Raw genomic sequence first — 6,000 nt, 5'->3', positions numbered from 1 at the left:
GTAGGGAGAGAGACAACAAGGAGCCTGTTTTTCCAAATGACTGAGCCACCATCCCTAATTTCCTAGTCCACAAGCCAAGACATCTAACTTTGAGCTTGAACATCTCTGTTCTGAGAACTTTTGGGGAATTGTGGCAGGTGCATGTCTGTGTCTTGCGCTAATGAAGGAGCACTGTTAATTGGGCACTCCCTGCCAAACACATAAGGCTTACTGATAATCCAAGCTTCCTCATAGCCACAGCTCACAGTGGAAAAAAGGGCTCTTAATCACTTACCCCCAGGCAATGAAGACCACGGTACAAACACCCTATTAAATAAAAGAAATCCTCAATGCGTATGCTAAAATATGCTTAAATTCAAGCACCATTTGAGAAAAATCAGCACCTTGAATTACAAATTGCAAGAGTCCGCCAAGACAAGAAATACACAGTCAATCCGTGGACATCCAGAAATAATTCTGCCTCAGTCCGTGACACTCTCATAAGCCTCATCAAGATGCAAATTAGGGCTTGAAACAAGGCCCAGAGGATAAAATGCAGACAGTGGAGCGATGCCAGACCGGCTCAAGGGATACCCAGAGTCCGACCCCCCCCCGCCGCTCTGACCGTTCTTGATGTAAACCGTGTCACCAAGTGAACATATAAGCAGCGTGCATCAGCAGAGTGTAGAGACAAACGTCCAATGCTGCTTAACCAGGAAGATGAGGACTAACAATTGGTAAAACCAGTAACAGTACCTCTGTATCTCTGAGTCTCCGGCAGGTGCATAATTTCAGGCTGCCCGGAATCACAGCGCCTGCAAATCCACACTAGCTGCAGCAGCAACTTTCGCAGTAAAAACCATATACTCCACAGGGCATATAAATCCTTTGCTGGTTGTCTATGGTTACCCTTGCAAGAACAATCAACAAACAGCAACAAACAGCTCCCGGGCTTGTCCTGGCGGGCTTCACCGCAAGGGTCGGTGCAGCCCTTTTTATATCAGTACTGTTGCTGGCTCTGCCCCTGCCTTAAAGGAATATCCCATACTTCCAGCAGCCCGGAGGAGAAAACGAGGGACATGGCAACAAACAGCTCCCAAGAGCGCCCCCTTGCACATACACACATGCAGTTCCCCAGACAACATTTCCAATGAGCTACGTGAGGCTGGGGAAGCAAAACGCCTCCAGCCTTCCATGGTTCATAGAGCTTGCATGGCTGTGGAACTGTAACTGTCAAAGGGAAACAATGCTTCACTTTAACAATTCAGAGATCACAGGAGCGCTCCCTCAGCTGGGAAAAGCAGCTGAGAGAGCGCCCTGTGTTTCACTGGGCAGGCTCCTCCATAATGGGTGAGAGGGGGCCAAGACCTGGTGGGTTGACGCCACATCGCCCATTATGGACGAACCTCCCCTGTACATTTCTCAACATGCAAAGCACAGTGAAATGCAGTACAGTCAACCCAGGTGATTTATTTGCAAGGAGTGCAGCCTGCCTCTGAGCAGTGGCGTGCATCACAGCTACATACATTTTAACAATTGTCAATGCAGAGACCTTCAGCTCTGCAAAATATGTAGAGTGCAATAATGAGAGACCGGTGGGCGCCCAGGACATCTCACCCTGCCGCCTTTCATTATTTCACTAACAGCATAGTTACTGACTGACAGGAGAGGAATCCTCGCCTCTTGTTTCTATCCCTCACTGTGTGAGAGGTGTTCCATCTGGTAGTTTTGGCAGTGTGTGGCAGTGGAGTGCTGAGAATGCAAGAACGAGATAAGTGACATTTTAATGTTTAAGTGTATGTAATGTGTTTGAATGTATACATGCATAAAGGGCTGGTGTCTGAGTGTGCATGTATGAATGTGAACGGTGAAAGAGAGAGTATACATTGTAAGTATGTGAATGAGAGTGTGTGTGCTGCTGCTGTATGAGTGTGTGCTCCTGTGCTGCATGTGTGAAGGGGAAGTGTGCCCCTAATTTTGCCTCTAATATTATTGGGCGTACTGTTGTCAAAGCATTTTTACAGGGCATCAAGGGTAAAGCATTCATGATATGTGTTATTACGTGTCTGAGCCCTTCAGCTCTGCAAAATATGTAGAGTGCAATAATGAGGGACCGGTGGGCGCGTAGGACATCTCACCCTGCCGCCTTTCATTATTTCATTAACAGCATAGTTACTGACAGACAGGAGAGGAATCCTCACCTCTTGTTGCTATCCCCTTAGTGTGTGAGGGGTGTTCATTCTGGTAGTTTTGGCAGTGTGTGGCTGAGGAATGCTGAGAATGCAACAACGAGATAAGTGACATTGTAATGTTTATTACTGTATGTATGTGTTTGAATCTATACATGCATGCAAGGGGTGGTGTCTGAGTGTGCATGTATGAATGTGAATGGTGAAAGAGAGAGTATACATTTGTAAGTATGTGAATGAGAGTGTGGGTGCTGCTGCTGTATGAGTGTGTGTTCCTGTGCTGCATGTGTGAAGGGGAAGTGTGCCTCTAATTTTATTGGGGGTACTGTTATCATAGCATTTCTACTGGGCATCAAGGGTAAAGCATAAATGATATGTGTTATTACGTGTCTAGTCTGGCCTGCATTGATGTAGCCAGGTAAGATATGTTTTATTATTGTGACATGACATTTATTTGCCGGTAAGTATGGTAAAGGCAGCATGATGATAATTATTCCGTTGCTAGGCAGACCTTCATTGGTTGGGCCAATGTAGTAATGCTTACTTTTTAAGACAGGACATTTTTTACTGGTTGACTGGTAAAGCCAGCATGACTGTTATAACCTTGCCAGAAAATTATTCTTTGGTGCAGCCAATCTAGTTATATTTCCTCATTGCAGCATGACATTTGTTAATGGTGTGAAGTGTAAAACCAACATGATGAGTGTTATAATTGTTGCTAGAATGCCCTTTATTGGTGCAGCCAATCTGGATATACTTTCTTAGTGTGGCATGGCAAAGTTACTGGGCATCAATCGTAAAGCAAACATGATAAGTGATTATGTGGCTAGACTGGCCCACATTGGTGCAGGCAACCTAGGTATGTTTTCCTATTGTGGCATAAATGTTCTTAATATATGAAGGGTAAAACCAGCATGATGAGTGTTATATCATCCCGAGACTGGCCTTCATTGGTGTTGCCAGCCTAGCTATGTTTTCTTAATGTGGCACGGCATGTTTTATTGGTATGAAAGGCAAAGCCACCATGTTCAGTGTGATAATGTTGCTAGGCTGGCCACCATTAGTGCTTCCCATCTGGATATACTTTGTTATGGTGGAATGGCATATGTTGCTGGGCATCAAGAGTAAGGCACCCATGATAAGTGTTATTACATAGCTAGATTGGCCTACATTAATGCAGCCAGTCTTAATATGTGTTCTTACTCTGGCATGACTTTTATCAGAGGCAAAACCAAGAAGGACAATTTCTTATATGGTAATGCTGGCTTATATAGGTGCAGGTTGAATGGACATTTATGAACATAGCCGGCGTGAAAATATTTTTACACTTCAATATATTTTGGGGAGAGGCACCATAGAATCGTGTTCAAAATGCTCCTGTCCGCTGTTGGCCATTTGCATCTATTGTATTTTTGTATGTGTCTTGGCGTAAGGCACTACATTAATGACAAATAAATACAAATACCAATAAAAATCGGATTGCAAACTGTGGGGTTTCCCCCAATTTTTCATAGAATGTGTGCTGTAAAATGCACCATTTAAACCCATTACTTTCAACTCCCCTTGGGTGGTGTGGGCTCCTACAATACACTTACTAAGTGGCTCCTGCATATTCGTAGCAAACATTTACAACCCCTCAGTTTAACAATTCCAGCTGCCACACTGAAGAGAATTCTACAGCTCTGGCTAAGTGGCGAAGGCCATTCGTACATGTTGCACAATTGTAGTGAACGAGACAGATAAGGGTGCAAACATGGTAGTAAAGAACACCATTAATTATGTTTCCGAAATGTTGCCATTTAATTCAGATACATTGCTACTGTAAACGTTCTATAAAATATATTACGTACTTGCTACACACCTTGTCATTTATGTATGAGGGATGTTTCTAACTTTCCTTGGATGCAGTTCTCTATCTTAATATGCAGGTTCCAATAACACTGATTGTTTACATACTGCTTACAATTCACAAAGTGGGGGCATTCACTCTGGCAAGGGAAATTATATCTGGAAGTACTTCATTACCAGAGTGTTCAAGCATATTCACAAACATATTTTTCGATTTGTTAACACATTTCCATCATACCCGAGAGAAACTTTGGGTATCCTCCAGTGGGCACTAAACCTTGTTCACCTAGACATGTGATCAGTCATCTAATATGTAGGGTTCAATAAAGTACCTAAGGCAATAGCCTCCTGTAAGATATGCGCAGCCTGTGTCACAAATAGTGATAAAGAACCTTTTTGAGAACTGAAGACATGTCTGCCGGCATTATTACTATAGACACTGATCAAAGCTACGCCCTACACCAGTCACTTAGTGCCAGCTAACATGATATGCCTCCCAAAGCAAACCCTAATAAGCCTAATTCTCCCTTCCAAATCCCCACCTGAAGGGAACAGTTGTTGGTATATCAATTCATGAACACACGAATATACCCACATAACAAATGTGTGATGGAAAGCGGAAAGGTCCTGTGGGAGGAGAAGGAACGAGTCCATTCACCATGGACATACCTGTACATTGTCTTGTATATTTACCAACCTGCTTACTACTTCGCTTCACCAAATGCATGGTTGTGGCGCATTTGTGATCCACATAATACGGCTACACTGCATGAGATTGGCTGAGAGCTGAAACACGTAAAAGTGCCCTTCAACACATGTTCCAGGCGAGTGCATATCCAGTGCTGCTGTGGTTGTTCACCCCTATATGTCAGCATAACACAAGAAGATACACCTCTGCGTAAACCTGACACACGCATCTAATCTTCTGAAGGCCATGGTGGTCTGCGCTTATTTGGAGTGGGAGGCCGTGTAATAGGTCTTGTGGACATAGTATTGGCTCGGTGGCTCATGTTCCACAACATGGGAGTACACGTCCTATCCCCCACCAGCCCAGAACCGTTTGTGAGCTACACCAACCAGGACATCACCTGCCTTTCCAAGTTTCTTCATGCCACGTGCCATTGCTGCCTGTGAATTGCACCATGTGTTGGACCCATTCGCCCAGTTCACCAATACAGTGCTGCATCACCGCCTCAGAAAGAGCATTGAACCCTGACTTGATGTCATTGAGGAGCAAGAACAAGAATAAAAGGTATTTGCAATGGTTGTGTCCCCTTGACCCGCCTTTGATGGCTCCACCTCCGTCTTCAAGGTCCAAAGTGTCTTTTCAGTACAAAAGTCTGCATTTTATATGTTCTCTATGACAGGGGTGGGGTGTTAGTGTTTTTATTAGCTGAAAGCATTTTTCGTTTTTCTAATGGTCCTGGTTTCATAAGAAATTGATTGGACATTCTTTTGTTTTGGATTTATGTACTAATGCTGTTTGGGTTGCTGCTGTTATCAACTCACAAGCTCTTTTAAGAGCACATGCTGCCCAAAGGAGACAAAGGAGGTATACTACTGCATTGTGCCTTGTTTACCTTTATAAGCTACCATGCCAGCCAGCGTTTACTTTTAATTGTGAGTGCCGCTTACCATGCTAATACAATTAAACCCTGCCCAACATGCGCGTATGTCGGGTAGGATTTACTTTTCAGTTGTGAATACTGCTTACCATGCCAGCATATAGGGCATGGTTTAATTATAATTTTAACACGGCCTGCAGCAGGCAGTTTACAATGGATCCCTATGTGCTCCGCCTGTTTTATGATGCTGCACAAAGCAGGCGCACGCCATAGGGATTTCCAGCATTTGCACTGGCATATAAATCCATGCTGGCTGAAATGCTGGAGTATTTGCATGGCCTAGAGGTGGCTTGTCCAGCTGCAGGTCTCCAGTGCTGAAAACATGTTGGATGTTCAGGATTCCGACCCTTAATGTTTGG

This window comes from Ambystoma mexicanum, chromosome 6p (genome assembly GCF_040938575.1).
Source record: "Ambystoma mexicanum isolate Mex_15411 chromosome 6p, UKY_AmexF1_1, whole genome shotgun sequence".
NCBI classification, from domain to species: domain Eukaryota; kingdom Metazoa; phylum Chordata; class Amphibia; order Caudata; family Ambystomatidae; genus Ambystoma; species Ambystoma mexicanum.
The sequence above is the reverse complement of the archived record's forward strand: the minus strand, read 5'-3'. Positions refer to the sequence as shown.